The sequence below is a fragment of the Lepeophtheirus salmonis genome, chromosome 2 (genome assembly GCF_016086655.4).
Source record: "Lepeophtheirus salmonis chromosome 2, UVic_Lsal_1.4, whole genome shotgun sequence".
NCBI classification, from domain to species: Eukaryota; Metazoa; Arthropoda; class Copepoda; order Siphonostomatoida; family Caligidae; genus Lepeophtheirus; species Lepeophtheirus salmonis.
The window spans coordinates 6861666-6882403 of NC_052132.2; the positions used below are offsets into that span (position 1 = coordinate 6861666).

Here is a 20738-nt window from a genome sequence, read left to right on the forward strand (position 1 = left end):
ATTGAAACTACCACAATATGAGACTATCGACACTTATTTCAAGTGATTTCTTGATATATTTTTGGCCTTCTACAGTAAGGTTCTAACAAATCATTTAAAAAAGACTCACATATCTGAAATATAAGCTCAGTAAAAAAATTATCCACTGTTTAGTAGTCTATTTAAAAGGAATGAAGAAACAAGCTTTCACTAAAAATGCCCTAAACACGCACTACCTTTCATACTGTATTACTATATAATTTTATAATAAGTATCACAAATACATACTATAAAATAATTTAGTAGCTTGCTCATTTGATAGCCTCTTTCTACTATGAACACAACTTTCATATAATTTGACTATGATATTCTAGCTCATAAGTCATAATATTGAAAAAAAACTTGTGCAATTTTGATGAGGAGTGAAGCTCATTTGTAAGTTCCGTGTTCATAATTGTTTCAACAAATATTGCTGAGCTCTCGGCCATTCTTTCAATAAAAGTTGCAACAAGTGGTGCTGATGGATTAGGTGAGCTCATTAGATGGGCATTTTCTTCCTCACGATCCGGCATAAACTCAAATAAAGATACATAGGTGTGTAAAAGATGATGGTGTTGATATCTCCCCCTCCTGCTTTTTAATGATTTCGATGATTCTTCCCATTTCATTTTTTCTTGGTCTGATTCTACCTCAAACCTGATTTTAGTGAGATTTAAATCAACTTGATCAAGAACAACATGTATCGGGATAATAGTATCAGGAGTATTTTTAATTATAATAATACTTTATAATATCATCAATTATTTCTCAAAATTTTCACCTTCTACGGCCAGCATGGAGTTGAAGGTATTGCGCACATTGATGACGTAGAAAGTGACAATATCAACCCCTTTTTCACAGCAGAGGCAATCAGAAAATCAACATTACAGTGTGGGACATTTCAGACTTTATTCTTCACAAAGCCAAATATTTAGTAGTCAAGTAGAAAACAGGCTGGGGATGAGGTGACCACAAGTTGAGGGGCGAAAGTTATTGAAATTTTCTTCCCAACAACCTTGAATTTTTATTACCTTATGGCCAGATACTGTGTCTTGTTTGCAACAGTAGTACCCTTTGGGGTAGTTGGTATCCAACCAGGTCATCACCACCTATTTTATCACCTCTTGGTACTCCTTGTCTTGAAATTCAAAGGTCAAATCACTCAAGAAGCCTTTTGTGACAATCTTGAGTGTCCTCCACTTCCTGTATTCCTGGGAAGGCTATCACCGCTGTTAATGAGCCTTCTGACGTTACAAACATGATCAATTCAATCCAATTTCAATTCAGAATGTTTACAACCTCTTTTACAGAGTTATGAGCACGTAGAAGATATGTGATCAATTGCCTTTTTGCTTACGTATTAGTTTATGTATAACTGCCACTAAAACGGTGTTTGAAAATAATAGATTTTGGAATAGTTTATTGTATGTAATACTGGTTATATGTGTATATATATATATATATCAATTTGGCAACAATATATAGCGTCTTTGAAATGAAAGGTCACATTTGCAGCTATCAAAATAGATATTTTTACACTTTTTCGAGTAATATTTCTTGGAGCCATGAACTTCTGAAAAAAAACTTAACTTATTTTCAACTTTAGACAGAGGTAACTTAAATTCTAAACTTGATAAAGATATATTAAAAACGGTTTTGGAATCTTTCAAAATTAGGCTTAGAAAAACTTTTGATGTTAAATTGTATTTCAACTTTTTTAATTGTATTTGAAAGGTATGAGCTTGTTCATTTTATATTTTACATTCTGTAATCCAAAATAAGTTATCAACTTTAAATTTTTAAAAGTTTACTCTAGAGCTATGTACAATTTACCTCTGCAATACTATTCCAATTGATGTTATAAGTGATAAAATACTTAAAAGAGAAATTATTTATTTTTATATTGGATAAAAAAAAATAAAAAGATAAAGTTTATCAAAAACTATTTACGTAAGAATATTTCATTTTGAGTAAAATACAGTGATGCACAAAACAATTTGAAGTGACATCGTAAACAAATACTACTTTATTTGGATGAAAAACAATGGATTGTCAAGAATTCCACAACATCCAGAACAACTGAGGGTTTTTTTTTGTTTGTTTTTTTGATATAATGACTTTATTCGTTTGGAGAAGTTACATATATAACAAGTCATATATATAAACATTTTAGTTTATAATTAAATCCCTAAACAAAAGTCAATAAAATAAATAATTAGAACATAAAGTCAAAAAATAATTAAAATACTCTGTAGGAGTTTATCACATTTAATCAAAATCTTCCATAAAATTAATAAAGTGGTCTGGTAGAAATCAAGTGAATAATAATTATCAAAATTATACGATTAAAACGAGTAGTAGGGAGACAAAAATCAAAACATTTAAGTATTTGATGCACACAACTTTTTAACTGTCTGTGTATGTGTATTAGACAGCAAAGAAACGTCATATTATCTTTGAACCATATGAGTAGTAGGGTATCAAATCTCTTGTGTACTTCCACGTTAGATTAAAATAAGAATAGCTTTAAATTCATTATTTCGGATAGGTCACCTTTTGTCAGATTCTCTGCTATCCTACTTCTACAACTCAAGAGAGCTAACCCAATAGGGTGTAGTAGCACTCAAAATATTACAAGTGAGCCAGAAGAAAAGAATAGCAATCACAAATTTGTCCACAGTCCTTGCAAGGATCATTGAAGTATATACATCCCAAAAATATTTGAAATTGTGAAGTAAATCGATTTCCATCTTTTACTTTAGCAATTTCACCTATGATTATCTTCTTCTACGATATGGGCAGGAACAATATTTTAAGAATTTGTCGCAGCTTTTGTTAGCTTCCTTCTTATAATTTAATTCAAAATATATTCTCAAATGCCATGGAATGGGTATTATGTGATTTTCTACATCTATTTTTTGTGGATAAAATTTTTTCCCACAGTTGAACAAGGAGTTGCTGCTCAAATCATGAATGGAGATAATACCCCTTGATATGACCAACCATTCTAATTGTTTTGGTTCCTAGAGGTTTTTAAAATAAAACTTATTTTTACAACTCTGTCACACCACATCAATGGTAGAAGTGGATAAAAATGACAGTGTTTCTTTCCAAATAATCATATATGCTGCTGCTAAAGATGGAGATCATTCCACCAAGTGATCATTTATAAAATCTGTTCCCAGTATAATACATGTGAACACTGGATGTGAGCAAAATTGTAGCTCGCCACTCAATCTCTGGATGTCTTGTAAGGTCAATTAGCACATTTTCATAGACTTTGGGCAATATTCTTGAGAGCAGAGATAATCTTCCTCCCACAAGAGATCTAGGTCGTTTGATCGACGATAAATAATTCCTATGAAATAACTTAATAAGCTGGACTCTTCTTCTTTAATTACCCTCTCAGCGAGTCAGGGAATATCTGTTGCCTTATATAGTACATTATGAATAATATGGAAATGATAAAGATCAACAATCTTTTGAAGATTGAAACTTCCCCATTGGTAAATAGAAGAACACACATACTTTTTTAGGAATGCCCAGTTTGAATAAGAGGTACCTTTTTTATCCCATATAATTCCAATATTCCCACCGTGTCCTTAATTGAACACTTGGCAATTTGAATATCCTGGTTGGGCTCCATTTACCAATAGGAAAAGCAATGGTTTTTTATAGTTTATTTTCAAACCAAACCACATTTTATACTTCTTGAAGTAATTTAAAAACACTTCAATTCCTCTAGTTAATTGAACCTCAGACTTAGATTCTTACATGAATGTGACATAGTTGGCATACATATCAAATTGGGTTGCTTTCTCCCTCCCCCATTGAGATAATTGACGTACCACTGAAAAGAAGAGCTCAAATAGGATTAAAGCATTATTTTGGAAGAAGTATTTTTACTGTTTCAAAATATATCTTTGTAGGAAAGAACCAAATGCATTGCTGAAGTTCACAGTTATAATTGCACATAAAAGTTTCCTTTTCACGTACAATTTCAATAGCAATTTTTAAATTTCTTGAAATGTCTTAAATCTTCCTTAGGAAGCCTTTTTGTTCTTTGTCAAGTTTTAAGTTCAAAATTGGTTCTATTTTACTGGCAAGAACACCGGCAAGAACGTGATAGCTCTCATTAAACACAATGATTTGTCTCCAATTGTTGATATCGGTAGCCAGACACTTTCTAGGGACCATAACTATCCGAGGTCTAGTTAAGAATTGTGAAAGCTTCCCACAAATTTTCATAGACTTCCTCAGTTCAACTAAATAGGGAACAACGTCAACTACATATTGGCTGAAAATTTTCCAACTAATACCATCTTGGCCATAAGCTTTTCCATTCTTAAAACTTTATTTATTTATATTTTGAAAAAACATTTTTCGTGAAGATTGAATATTTTCTTAACTTACAACAGGGAAAATTAGGTTTTCACCCTAAACAAGCTTTTGGAAGCGCCTATGAATGAGCTTCAAAATTCCCAGAGGGTCCGTGATAGTTTTGCCCTTGTCTATGTTTTCCTTGATTAAGGTAGTTGATTGGTCTTTAGGAACAAATTTTTTAATATTTTCGATGCGTTTGTTTCTAAGTCAATTTTTCCTTAAACTATGTTATTCAAAATATCTTCAAGATCCTTTAAATGATACTAATCTCTTCCTTTTCTTTCTAATAAATTGTGAATTTAACTGTAGATTCAACAAATTAGCCATTTTCATTAGATTGAAAGCAGAGTTAAAAAAATTAGCCATTTTCATTAGATTAAGAGTCGAGTTAAAACCATGAGTCAAATTTGACTTCAGCTTTTTGATAAAAATTTTATCCATCACTTTACACCTTGGAGCATTAAAAACGTTTCTTTGAATGATATTCAATTTTAATCATTTAAGTTAGTATCCAACATGAGGGCGATAGAGTGTACCAGTTGTTTGGACCAGATAGAAGAAGAAGCAAGTGCTCAATCAAACTGTGAAAAATTATTTCCACTTCATCAATCCACAATAATCTTTCGGTTAAGAAATCTAATGATATCACATAAATCAAGTTCCATTAGAAGTTTGGTCAATTTTTGAAGATAAGAGTAACAAAAAATTGATTTATATGTAGAGTTCGGAATCAAAACGTGAACTGCCTATTCCGAATCTCCTGTCCTTTCTACATAAGTAAACACTTAGAAACATTTCTCAAGCCTTTCATCATGAGTGAGCAAGAAGCAAAAAGGCAGAGGATCTCAGACATTCTGGATGCCAAAATTGAGGTGGTAGGGATTATGGACATTGTGAAGTGCTTCAGGAGCCTCATTTTCAAGGTGGCCAAGATGAAAAAGGATGGAAAATACCTCTCAAGGAAAGAAGGAAGTGAGGGACACAGCTTGAACAGGGATTCTGAGTTTCTGGGGAATCTGCAGAATAATATCAAGGAGGACCCCACAAAATCCTCTCTAAGGAGTTTGACTTAGACGAGGGAACAATCAGGAGGGTAGTGAAGGAGGACTTGGGGTTGTCTTCTCAAAGAATGACCACGGACCACCTATTGACGGACTCTCTGAAGGAAAGGAGACTGCAGAGGTGCAAGGAATTTTATGCGTGGATCAAGGCAAATGGATACATTTTAACCATAACCAATATTTAAACCATATTTCTGATTTGCTCCTGCAATTTGTCATCTTTGAAACTAAAGAGCATAGCCATATCATAAACATCAATGTGTTTTAATCCTTCTTAACGAAAGGATTTATCTGCATCATCTTTAAGTAGAACAAAAAAATCCCATTTTTAACTTCTTCCTCAGTAAATAGTCTTTTCTTCATTTGCCTCAAATTATTTCCTTTCCTCACAGCTCTTGAATAAAGTATGAGAGGATCATATTCTTTGCTTGATTCTATTGAATATATATAAATAAAAATAACTTGTTCACTCACCTTTTTGAAGACTTATGATGTGATACAATAGGTCATAATTACCTTTTTATCTTAATAATAAGATAATAGGATGCAACCCTCAAGATCCTATAAAGATGAAATGAGTCTTTATGAACACACTATCACACAAAAAATCAAATAAAAGCACTTAGCCCAATTTTTTTATAAATACTTCAAATAATACGGAAGATTGATGAACGGACGCAGCAAAAATATAGATATCTCAAAAACGATAGATGGTTGGCCTCAGAGAAAGCTAACGTCCCCACGTCTTTAAAATCAAATTTTAGGTCAGCTTCGTGACCCTTTGGGTCATTGGAGCAACAGCAGTGTTCTACACACCATCTTCTTTGAGCCAAAAGAAGTGTGGTTGCCAACACCACTTAGAACTCTGTCTGACCAAGTGATTCCTTAGATGAAAGCAGAGACCCATGGTCTCGAGTTTTGGTTCCAACAAGACTCTGTCCCCTCTCACAAGGCTCACAAGACCTAAAACGTATGGCAAGAAGAGAAAGTGTCTTATTGGGACCCCAAACCGGTACCTCTAACTCCCCGATATGAATCATATGAAATACTTGTTTAAGGGAGTCAGAAAGGACAGTCTCTGCCAAATCACACAACAGCATCGAATCCCTGAAGGCCTCAATGATCAAGAAATGTTACAAGGTATACCCTTCATATGTGATCAATGCTTGCCAATCCTTTGGGCTTCGTATTGAGCAAATGATTGGCCAAGATGGGGAACATATTGAGAATTGGCCTCATTTGCGGGGTGTACCACTGTACCAACTTTCAGAAGTCCAAATTTCATAACATTTTATTTAGTTTGTGAGACAATTAATATCGCGAGATATAAGATACATTAATTTCTTGGCAAAATAGTAAGACTTGTAGAAAGAGACATTCACAGATTGATAGATTTGAGGGATTTAAGGACTCATATTAGTTACGCAAGTCAGTCAATAAGATGCTCAAACTAATATGAAACAGGTCACTTTGCAAAAAATGATATTATTCAATTCGTGAAATAAGGAAATGAATAGTCAGTTTGGAAGTTTTATCCAAACAATACAATGGATAATAATAAAAACACGCGAATACAATGATAATCGTTCCATCACTGTTGATAAGACTGAAAGTAACACGCATAATTTGAAGTAAATCTGTTGATGGAAGCATTCCAACAAGTGACAGAGTAAACACCTGTATTGTTTAAAAAGATGTTACGATATAGCTCATAAAGAGACAGATTTAAAATATAAATTATTCTAGTATGGAATATTTGCAAAGGAATTAGTTCAATAACAATATTAGTGGTTGTAAGGACCCAAGTGAATAGAGATAGGAAAAGAAACCTTCAATGCCTCATATTATTAAAGAAAAAATGTTATCCTAGTGTTTCCTAATGAATTTTTCCAATATAGAGTAGAAAGCATTGCAAATGATAGACCAAAGAGCCTCGGGATTAATAAAATGAAGTTCTTAAAAATAATGCCAGGAAAAAATAGGATGTCACGCCAAGCCTCGATAAAGTTTTTATTATCTTGCAGACATGACTTAATATGTATACAGGTTATGAAATCCAAAGTTTCCTTGTCTTGTGGCATAGTATTCTCCTTATGTGTGCCTAAATCATTCCAGGGTTTCTTTACGGGGATGACTCGACAAGAGAATACTGACACTTGTGTAGAAGAAAGTAGAAGTTTGCTTATTTACAAATTCTTACTATGGCTCTAGTCAATGGCATGAGATTCTAATTTCGACTTCTGGGATAAAAAAATTCAATAATAAACATGCACATTGTCCAAACAAAAAACATTAGTGTCCTTCCAAACAATAAAAAATATTCAAAGAAAAACGCTATTTCACTCTTATTAATCGGGGATACAAATGCGGATTTTGATACCAAAAGAAAATGCACAAATAAGTCAACTTTTCATAAATTGATTTTGGAACTATATTTACTGGACACAGGTGGTATTTTGAATCGAAGGGATTGTATATCATGGAGAAGAGGAAAACCATTTACATAGACTAGACTTTTGTAGTGCATTTGATACAGTAAATGATGGCCACATTTTTCATACTACGAAAAATTAATTCCAATGCGTTTTTCGATCTTTACATTTGATATATACGTAGATGGAGAAAAAAGTTATCCTATAATTATTAATAGAAGCTGTTTTCAAGGATGTTGACATTTTCTCTATTCTTTGTTATGGCAATAGCAGAATCATCCATAAAAATTAAGCACAAATATAGTGAATGTAGTATTTTATAGTACATCTATCAAACTTGGGTAGTTGCACAAATAATTATATGGCACGGGATCATATCTTTGAGTCTACAGCAACAGTCGTGATATATTGAGACAAAATGAATACAAAATATATATTTTCTATGATATTGAAAATCCTAGGTACTTAGAAATCGAAATAATAAATGATAATTTTATTTCTCCTCATGACCCCAATTCCACCACGAACTCCCTGTTAAATATTTGAAAATATCGGCTTCCCCTTACAAAATCCGCAAGAATCATTTTCATCCAGGGCCCTGACATTTCAAGATGAGGGTGTACTGATGTTGCAGACAGAATATGTCAAAATTTCGTAAGAAAATTGAAACTACTGGAATCTTTGGCTAACACAAGGGGGATTTCTTTGTGTAGAGTTGTCGAAGCAAAAAAGTATACATCTTAAATCCAGATTTTTACAAACTGTTGTTTTCTATAATCCCTGTAAAAATTATTGAAAGTATTTAAGAATATTTTCCATGTTTTTGTCGAGTGCCCTTTGGTGTACTTATTACTTGAATTTGTTTCTCTAAATGTGGAGGGGAAAAAGCCATTCCCTTAAAAAAAAAATCTTTGGGCTTGCATATAAAGCAAATACGAAAAAATTTGAAAATTAGACAATAGATTTCTCTCTTTTTAGCGCCAAAACTCTTATAGCCAATAAATGGAAATGTGGTGAACCAATTCTTATAGAAAGTTTAAGAGCCATATTTTTTCCTTTTACAGCTATATATTCTACTTTTTCTTTGAAAACACCACGGTAGGTGGTGATTCATAGGATCATGCTAATGACATTGTCAAATACAAATTGCCAGTTTCCTCTACATTTATGACTAGTATAAAAATAATAGTTTGTAGGTGTGAATGATTTCATGCAGGGAGAAAAATTGATTTATTATTATGATTTTGAATTATTTAGTGTGTGATTCTCTTATCTAGGAGGTCTAATTTGAAGCCAAAATGTATACTTATATAAATAAAATGCTATTCCTCCTAGCAATTTCATATTATATTACTTGATGTTTTGTGTATATCTACATGTATGATATGAATAAAGATTTTTAAAAAAATCGATATTTGTATCCGATAGGTTATATGTTGTAATCAGGAGAAAGGAGGGAGTGGATCAATAATGATTTTATGAGCAACGTACTTCTTAAAAATAGTGGGGCACACAGTTTGCCTCTCTGCTCATTAAATCATTTAAAAAATTCAAAATAGATTGAATTTATTATCAAGCCTTGTTAAATTTTTCTTCATTAAAAATCGATTTTTTATTTTCACCGGTCATCCTATAAATATTACTAAGAAAATCATAAATTATTCATATTTTTTTAATTATAATAAGTTTGTCTCTCACGAGTCAACTAAATATTTTGTGTCACAGATAACTTCAAGTAAATAATTACTTTACATTTTTTTCATATTATGTCAAATTCATTACTGTATGTGGGCAATACAAAACATATTCAGAGTATGGGTATATTGAAAATATTTTTTGAATGATATTGGAAAGGATAATATTTTGATACTAACCCAAGTCAAATTAGCGAATCTAAAACGAAGTTGTGACTCATTATTTTTTGGAATTGATAACCTCAAAATAATTTTTTTCGTTTAATTTTCTAAAATTCAAGTATTATTTTTCTTTAAATTCCTTGGTTTCATGAATATATACTTATTAATGAGCAGGTTGATAGTTCAATTATATTAGGAAATTTGTGAAGTATTTGGTGATATATTTGTGTTTGAATTTAAGAATTAATTAGAAGAGGGAGTTGGAACAACAAGGAACAAAAATTGATGTTGGTGTTGCTTATAAATATGTGGTTTGAGGATGCAACATCAATATTTTTGTGTGCTCCGAAAACAATTTTATATTTTTAAATATCATCTTAATAATTTGTTAATTTGTTGCTGATAAAAATTCCTATGAAATTTTAATTATTTTATAAGAAATTATGAAATTAAATTTTTAACTCATCATTTTTTGGATGACATTGCGTGTACTATATCAGGTGTACATTGTTCGGTATCAAATTATAATTGTGTAACTACCAATAAAAGCCTCAATCCTCTCATATTAAAAAAAAGAATCCCAAAAAACCGAAAGAACAAAATTAAGAAGCTACTTTTAAAGAAAATATTTATTTAAATGTACTAAACATCGATCAAGTATGGGTAAATACAGGAATACATCCTAAAAAAAGTTATTATCAAGGTAGATAAATAATTGAATATAATCCATATAATTAACATTGGTAGGATAATCATGGAAATACATTAAGAGGGGATATCCCCAACCCCTACATATATATATATAAACATTTGATGATCTTATGCTCAATTGGGATAAAATAAAGAAATTAAGTGTAAATGAAAGTATATATTTTTATTCCAAGAAAAAGTTTGGTTAACATATTTATTCAATTTAAACACATTTTGGGCTTTACTAAAATAAACGAAGGAGTTGGTTATACAATTAGAAGCTTAAAGATATATACAGTAATTCAAAGCCCTATAAAATTATTGCAAATAATGGCTCAGAAACAAATGTGGGGATTCTTACAGAGATGATTATAGCAGATTTGGAAATTTAATTTGAGAAATAGAAAGTTTCGACCATGGAAGGGAGTCTGAGGATTAAAAAAAAAGGATAATCTCGGAAATTAGATTAAATGAAAAACTCCTTAAGTTGACTTATCTGCAAAAATACAAAATGTACAGTTCTTCGAATTTTTAAAATATGAACAAATTAAAGTTACATATGTATATGTTACAGTAAAAGGTAGCGTAGAAACGAAGGATGCCAACAAAAATGTAGAGAGGGAAGGTGAAATGAACGAAAAAGATAAAGAAGGATCATAAGAGCTAGTGGTCATAATCTGGACGAAGAATCTACCATAAAAGCTTAATAAGAATAATAAATTTATGGAAGAACGTAGAATACGCACTCATTATGAAGACAAGTGAACAAAAATCAAGGGGGAATTCTTGACAAAGATAACTCTAATGCCGAAGGACCACCCTCAGAGAAGAGTGAAAGATGGTATTGAGAAATAGATCGGATCTTCCATTGAAAACCCAGTTCCAATGGAAAACTAAAAGACTGGGCCTTATAGACACTCAGTTGTGGTAACCCAGTTTTTAAACAAAGAATTAAATGGTCGAGAATTACGTACTGTTCCTTTACAAACATGCTTTTTTCCCCCTTATTTATCTCATCTAAACAGGGAGATATAAATAGATGAAATATCATTTATGAAGACTGAAGAACATAAAAGAATTTATGGGCTTAAATAACTTTAAAAAAAAAATTCATAATGTCGAAAAGATCATTTGAAATGGATGAATGTAATTTGAAGGTGGAAATTGAATGTATAAAAAATGGAATATAATCTTGATGAATGTTTGAGGAGCAGACTGAAAAGTATTGGCTATAAATCGTAATTTCAAAGAAATAACAAGTGTTTGTATAAATTTTTGCTTACAAATAAAATTATCTTTCAAAAAGTTGTATTATTTTGCCAGGAGAGGACGCCACTCTTGTTTGTTTTGTAAACAATGATCATACCCTTATATATTTTTTAGATCAATCTAAATCACCACAAAAATTTCAGTAATTACATCAATTTTTCGAATTAAAATTCCAACCAGATAAGTAGGATAATAAATTAATATTCCCTTTTTTAAATGAAAAGAAACAATCATTTAAAAATAACACGCATTTTCAATTAGGGTAGATACCTGAATTTCAAACAGAGCTTTATTTTCAACACTACCTCAGAATCAATTATTTCTAGTATTTATCTATTTATTAGCAAAGTATTCGATGAAACTTCATAAAATAGATATATATGTATATATAAATAAATTATGAGTTATATGTAAATACAAAACCACTGTAATATGTTATGTAAATATAAGAATATCCGCTAGAGTGATGAATGAAATTTATAAATCAAAGGGCAAAGAAATTACAGTGAATATTTAAAGTACTACTCTTATTGCCAATAGTCCATACCAAATTTATAGTTTTAAATCACTTGTATATTTATAAATCAAAGTTTTGATTTCAGTCTATTTGTTTGATTGTCTGAGGATAGCTCAATTTAGGAACAAATGTGAGTATCCATAGCTCATTATGCAATTTCAAAATAAAAGAAATGTGTAGTACGTATGTAAAATAATAAGTGTGATTCTAGATGAGGTATGCAAGAAGCTTGTGTCAGGTGAAAAAATAAATGGAATATTATACTTATAAAGGATATTTAGGATTAAACATCCTATGCATTTATTATCGTGTTAGTAAGTCATTTGAAGAAAAAAAAAGGATTCTTTTTTAAAAGTTGTTATCATTATTCTTTTATTTTTGAGGAGAGTACATCAAAGTATTGAGTTAACTAACGCTCAAAATTTCTTTGGGAGTTATTTTCTATTTTAATCAAACAAAACTATATGATTAGATCAAGCTTTGTCTGTTGATCGCCAACTAATACTCAGAGTAGAGCTGGTTACAGCTACTAGTGACTAATAAAGAAGGAAATAAAGAATTTGGTACTATTTAAGTGTTGAATCTCATTGTAGTTTTCTTTCACTCACTTTAACTTAATTAACTTCACTGGAGGGGTTTATCAACCCTAGAGTCTAAAATATTGTGTTTATTATATTTTTACTCCATCATCAAGAAAATATACACAAATAACTCTCCGTATCCAGCAAGGATATAGGAAGGAATTACTCCACGTTCACGACCACATTTATCTTTATTGATGTAATTAAAGTAAAAATTTCAAAGTGTTGTTCTCTGAAAGAGTTCACAGAAAAAATGATGACAATAAATGAAAAAATAAAAATAAAGTGTATATTTAAGAGTGCTCAACTCTAGTGCAGACGGGTTATTTTTTACATACTTTATCATGTCATGTTCAAAACAAAGACAGTAACAAAATGTACCTATTAGATAAAAGAGATTTCAGCTCTATGTGAAATATTTTGTCTCACTTAAGATGGCACTTTTTATGATCCCAAAAGCGACATCCCTATATAATTTTCATTCATTTTCCCTCACGTCGCCTGCTACTTTTTTTTCCTTGACTGAATTCACCTGGTTAAGGTTGTTAATAATAATACTCTGAGAGTCAAAGGCTAAAGATATTGAGCTGTATAACTCAGCAGTTTCACATAGCCAACGATCCAATTAGTACTACTTTGCCCCATCCATCAACCGTATTCTCAACCACACTACCCATTGTATACACAACACTTCCTGTTCTTCACGTTTAAACGTGATTTTCTCGACTTTTATTTAAGCTATAGAGCTCATAATTGTTGATACACAAATGAAAGAGGCAAAGTCCCCTGATCACAGGTCCCTAAAGTCTCTAACCCTTTTTATGGTGATGACCATGTGGAAATTCAGTTTTAACTCTCTACGAATCTTTATTTTACAAAAGGCAACAAAGTTGAGAGAGGCCATTAGACGACAGCTATCAACTCAAAATTGTACAGCATCCAACAAAAATCGTTGGAACTGTTTGTCATTGTCTTCTAATTTGATCAAATTGAAAATAATAAATGGATAATTTATATATTATGTGCCTTGTATTTTAAATATGTAGGTACAATCGCGTCAAACATAATAAATTGGCTATTTTTTTACGCAAATTAAAAATTCAAAGTAAGCCATCTTTGGGCAACGATAGTCATCCATATAACATTCCAAAACTCTAAAAGTAGACAATTTGGAGATAAATTGTCGGACAAACAATTTTGCTCACGTATTGATTTATATTTATAGAGAAAAAAGATAACATCGTTAAGGGAAATCGAAATCTGCAAATACCCATATTTTGAAAAAAAATATCTAGAAACATTTATCCTCTCTATATTAATATTTGGTTATTGATTCTAAATGAGGGAATATTGATTATCGCCACAGTGTGTATTGTAAAAATGAACAAAAATGTATAATAATTAAGCCCCCTAACATTATTTGTATTTCTGGAAACTTTGAATAATAATCAATATTCATATGAATTTCGATTAATTAGTATCAAAAGTATCCAACATTAAAATTACTTTTTTGGTGAAAATATTAAATTATAATTTTATATTTTCCACATTCTTACTATAGACTGATAACATATTTCTTTTCATCAAAAAAAAAAAAAAAATAGCAATCTGATAAATAAAGTAAAAATGAATTTATTGTTGAAGAACGTGTGGATTAAAGCAGCACATTATAAGGTTTTTAGCTCGTCCTTTTTATTTTAGTTGGCTAAATAAGGAGTGTTTATTTTTCTTTTGCTAATATGTTATCATTATTATGTAACTCCTTAGGGGTGAACTTCCGTTTCTACTACAAACAATTATATACAAAATAGTATTTAACAACCGTGTAGGCTCGTAAAAGACGTAGGGTAACCTTAATTAAGACAATTGTGAGAAATGGGGTCCTAGAGGATTTTGTATCTGGACAGACTATCAAGCAGTAATTGGAGCACTGCGGTTGATAGAGGACAAATAGTTCCCTTGTCCGAGATACGACAACTCTTTTGAGGATGTTAGCTAGTGAGGTCCTTCTCTCCCTCTGCTGAGTAAGAGGTCAAAGTAATTTCACTGGAAATAAGACACCCGAATTGTTGGACTCCCTCGGTCATCTCTTAGGGAGAAGGTCTTTGCCTATTACATTGACAAATAGCAAATACTTTGGTCGAGCCTTGACTATTGCCATCAGAGAGGTGGAATTCTCCAAAGAGTTTCGACTTGGGAGGTGGAAGCATCTCTTGTATTTTTCGACGGAAAACTGAACTCCTTGGTTCAGTTTAGCACTGGGCTTTGTCTCCTACACCAACAGTATCACCTCATGCACCATGAAGTTAGCACATTATGTTGTGTGTGTAGTTTAAGAAATGAAGAACCACTTCATCTGGTTTATTGAATGTCTTCAATTTATGATTGAGAGGACACAGCTTTTAGACAATATTCAACCTTATCAAGAATATTCTGTCTAATGTAACGTTATGACAGTTCAGTCTAAAATATTCTGACATTGAGAGTTTTTTTAACTACTGCTAGTATGTAAAAATAAAAACAACAAAAAATTAACATTATTAAAAATTATCCTTACATTTTAAGAATGTTTGGAAGGAGAGCATCTTAGCTGTCATGACATTTTATAAAATAACCTATAAGCATACGTGAGAAGAAAAAAATAAAGACAAATTCCACTTCCTAGATACCAAGGATACAAGGACATTTAGCCTGGAATTACTTCGATATCGATCCTTAATTCTACTCCGAGTCCAAGAAGGACTTAGACTTATAGTTCCATCACCAATCCTCTATTGTTACTTTCAGTCTTTCATAAGAACATATATATATATGTCCTTATGAAAGTATATATATACTTTCAGGTGCATGTTTTATACACCGGCCTGTATACTTTAAGTGTACAAATCAATCAAATATATTTAAACCCTGCAAATATTTAGAATCTTTTAAAGAAAGATAAATTGGTTAAAATGCAAGACTAAGAAACAAGTATGATTAAATTAGAATTGTATTTTTTTTAGGATAATATATGTAATAAAAACATTTTTATCTATTTATGCACTTTTAAGTTCAACAACAAAGTCAATGCAAAGGATGTATTTTTTAAATATATAATGTAACTGCATACTTGATCAAGAAAATAAACAAAAAAAGTAAAATAGGAATATTCATTGAGGTCTAAAGACTTCCTCGTTGAGATGATCTTCTTCTTTTGAGCTTTTTATGGAAGGTATTAATAGCAAATTAAAAAGCTTTTTAATATTATTGTAATCATTAAAAGGCAAAGTTCTTCGTTAAAGTAGATTATTGACAACAGGTAAAACAAAAGACGACTCTTCAGTACATAAATCTATGTAAGGCCTTTATTCGTACATCAATTTTACAGACCATAATAATCTAAATACATATTCCTATAGCCGGCATTCTCCCTTCTTTGGCGGGTCCAAAAACAACAATCCAAGATTTTTAATGCTTATTTGAACTCTTTAAAATATTTGTCCCAAGCCTTCTTAAATCAATTGTTATCCCACAATCCGTATAAATATGAAACTGTGTCTCCAGTTTTCCACATTTAAAGGAACATAACTTTTCTTCCGGCGATTTTCCGGTAAAATAATTGCACGGTAAAGATTTGGTGTTCGTACGTTTCTTCACGCACCATCCTCAACCCTTTTTAAAGATGTCCAAATGTTAAAAATATATTCATATCCATCCTTCTCACCCAACCAGGGATTTAAAAAAAGGACCCAGCTCTGTTCTCCATTTATAAAAACTTAATTTAATGTTGATTTGAAATGCATTTCTTTATATTGGTTGAGGTAGGCTTGGATTAAAAGTTGTTTGTCTATGTCTGTTAATAGGAATTTTCAGTGTAGTAAGTAATTTAGCTACTTATGTATGTAATGTATTTATTAGGACCCTCATCTTTTAGTCCAGCCAGCAGGTGATGATGGCTTCGGGTGTTGCTCAAAATATGCATATACAATATTGGATTCTTTTGAAACGAATAAATCAAAAAAATTTCATTGAAGTATTAGATAATTATCTAATTTAAAATTATTAATACACTGCTTCAGAAAATAAAATAAAAAATATTTATATTGCAACTATTAAAAAAATGGCACTCCTCTAGGATCATATTTTATGCAACTCAATACCTCTAAGCCAGAGTGGATATTCTATTTGGTTTTATTCTGAACTAAAATTCGTATTAATCAAATTTTATATATTAAAGTATTATACAATTTGAAATACTAAGTAAATTTATATTAATAATTAACTAGTAGTCAATGAATAATGGAAAGTTTTTTTGTTTTTTTTCAAATAAAAAATATTGAGAAAAGCTTGGGAAAAATATAAAACAGTGTGGTTTGGAACTGCAAAAAGTATTGTACTCGTCATAAGTCATATTTTTTACACCTCAATATGTAACACTGAACATTATATTAGGTTTTATTTCTAATTGTATTTCAAATTAGTCAAGTTTTTTATGTAGGACCATTTTTCAATTTACAGGTAATATAAATTCGATATTCAACTTTTACGTGATAATTTAATAATTGAACGTTTTTTTAGATAATTTAATAAGATTAATAACAGCTTTGGAAAATAAAAAACAACTACAAAAGAATCAAACTCGTTCACGGTCATATTTCTAAAAATCCATCTGAATCTTAAAGTTATATTTGGTTTTATTCTCACCTCAGCAGCATTTATTTAACAAAAAATATGATATTTCAAATCAAATCACTTCATCACACATTTTCTTCCCTTAAATGTGGAATTAAATAATTTTCCAAATTTGATTTATACATTTTAAGAAAATAACAATTATTTTTTGGTATATTCAATTTCTTCCATAACTTTTTAATTTTCGGATCTCTTTGTATCTAAATTTAAATTCAATAAACTTAAAAATTGAAAAATATATTTACAATTTAATATTTTTATATTGACCAAGCATAGAGCTAAATGTTTTTTTACTATATATTAATATTTAATTGCTTACTTTTCTTTAATCTTTCAATTTAATTTAAGTGAATTACCTATAAACAGATTATATCTGTACAAAAAATTAATCCTATCAATATGGTTTATTTTAAATGTAATTTCCGAAATATAATAATAATTAAAATGAACTTGAAAATTAAACAACCTTTCGTTAGTAAGCATCCTATTTATATAATAAAAAATAAAAATAAATGGAATGGAGGTAGCTCATGAAAACACAGTCGAGATAAATTATTCTCTGGAACTCAATGTCTGTATTTTCGCTCCCAGGTGATTTCTTCAGAAAGAATTATACTTTATGTATATGGACTTCTGACAAGATTCCTAGGTTAGTTGAAGTGATTTTAAAAATATAATGTAACCCTACACTTCATCAGTGCAACTCCATCTAACCAATTAAAGGAACATGAAACAAAATACATGATTAACAATTGAACACTAATAATAATACGTTATTTGGATTTTGTGTCATTTTCTGAACTCGTAAATATCAATTCAAATAATAAGGATTTATTTGAAAGATTGTATCTGGGGTAAATCAAAACCCCAGGAAAATAAAAAAGTATTTAAACGTATTTTTTGTACTATACTATAAGAAGTGTTGAACACTACTCCTGTTATCAAAGTAACACATTGATCAAAAAAAAGTTTCGTAGATATTGAGTTCGTAATAAGTTTTTTTTTTTTTGTATTTACTTTTCTTAATCAATATTACTTTTAGGGTAATGTAACAAAAAGTGAAGAAGTAAATTATTATTAACATTATTTTCAAGATAAAATTAGATTTACTTTTGACTTATAATAGTTCATTTTTTTCCTTTTTAATATAAAAAACATATTTATTATAAACTATTCAACTTGGGAATCCTTGGTGAATATATTTTTGACACCAATTGATAATTATTTATAAGACTTTAGCTATTGGCGTGAAGGTCATACAAGTCCCTTAATGTACATAATTATATGTATATATATATTTTTTTTGATGAAAAAATAATATAAATTTAGAAATTCGGGCATATAAATATATTTTAAGAATAGATTTGAGTATTAATATTTCAAATATTATTTGAAAAACTAGAATAATCAAAGACTCAAAACAATTGGATATATATTAATCTCATTGAAAAGTTATAATCAGTTGTCATACGACGTAGATGTTAATCACTATATAGTATTATAAATATGATATATTTAATTTATAGTTACTGTTTTTTTTGCCTTCTTGGCTTTAATCCCTTACTCCGCTATTCCTTTTGTAAATACTTTATCTATTCAGGCAGAATAGTACTTTTTGTTTTTTATGACATCTTACGATTTATCCCTAATACACTAGAAGGTGTAATGCTTGAGTTCTTTCATAACCAAATTTATTTGTTCTCTGTGTTTTAATTTCTAATTAATAAGAAGTAAAACTCTCCACATTTCACCACCTGAAAGCCTAAAAAGGGAGACTATATTATACTAAGTCATAACTTTACTTTTGTTTTCTTTTTCTCAGGCTAATATTACCTTACTCGGATGAGCTCTGAAAGAAATTGTGATTCTTTTATAGTTTGAATAAAACCAGTATATCGTAAATACTTAATACCTTAGGCTCAAAAAGTGTATTTAGGCTAATCTCTTAATTGTTTAGAAATCAAAATTATACGTGCTATTACATCTTAATATATACTTTCAATATTTAAGCTCTTTTTATTCTGAAATTATAACGTGATTAAACCCTAAAGTATAGTTAGCCAATTTTGACTAACTCTAATTGCAAATTCGAATTTTATTAGTAAATATATAGATACCACTTATTGAAATAATTATGCGAATGACCTTTTTATCAAACAACCTACATTACTTGAATTTTTTTAAATGTTCATGTACTTGGTCATACTGATTAAGTACAAGTAAATACTATAGTTTTACAATAACTCGACCTAACTCAGGAATTGTCTTTGAAGTCCATATACATTAAGTACATTTCTTTATCTATGAGGGACTAAGTATCGAACCTACACCCATCGTTTTCAAGAGAATAATTTATTCCAATTGTCCATTGAGCTATCTTGCTCTATACATTATTATATTATTAATTGAATGCTGTATTACTAGTTCTTATGACTCTAATCAAACACAATAAAATTATTATTTAAAGCAATAAAATCAGTGTAGATTTGACTTACCTTGGACTAAGTAATAATATATTCGCTAATTATTACTACTTTTTGCGGGTATAAGTTGAACAAGATCACTCTAATATATGTAGGTCGTATTAACTTTTAAATCATTATAAATACAAATGTAATATGTTTGTCAGTATAATAGTAAGTTCCAAAGGGTTGCGACTCCAGAAAACGAATGATAATTGCTTAGAATCTCACAAAATATATATTTTTTTTTTTTTAAAGATGGATTTTGCTCCCTTCTTCAATGTTGACTCTTTTTACTGAAAAGAGAAAAAATTATCCGTCTTTCTCCACATGCTTTTTGTATATACCTATATATCCCTCTATTTGAGTGCGTTTTTTTTATTACAGGGCTTACTTTCTTTGGAGTAACATGTAGTACATATTCTTAAAAATAGTTTATCTCAAGTACTGAAAAGTCGAGATACGGTAACAAAACAAACTTAGAAAAATTTCATTGAACTACGAAGTAATTAATAGCTGTCAAAGAGACAAAATTCTATAACTTCTGTAGTAATTATAGAAAAACATTTTTAGATTTTATATAAATAATTTTGATATACATTTTTTAACCTTTAAAAGTGTATAACATTTTTTTTTTCTAAAATTATCATAAGGAATAGAAAAGTAGAAAAAAAAATAAGGAAAATTTGATGATTTGCAGAAAGCATGCATCATTTTTTTACATTGAAGACAAGATAGATTAAATTTTTTTTATATTATTCTCTCTTTTTTTCTCCATAGAGTAGCCTTAAACAAAGA

The 20738-nt window shown here is 30.0% G+C and overlaps 1 protein-coding gene across 1 annotated transcript in view; it reads right to left on the reverse strand.

The window, feature by feature from the left end:
• The window catches only part of LOC121132537 (FMRFamide receptor), a 102394-nt gene extending 82154 nt beyond the window's left edge, over positions 1-20240 (reverse strand). Inside the window, exon 1 of the mRNA XM_040727959.2 lies at positions 19974-20240. The gene's annotated coding sequence lies outside the window, so the exon portion shown is untranslated. The remainder of the gene's footprint in view (positions 1-19973) is intronic.
• Positions 20241-20738: the final 498 nt, after the last annotated feature.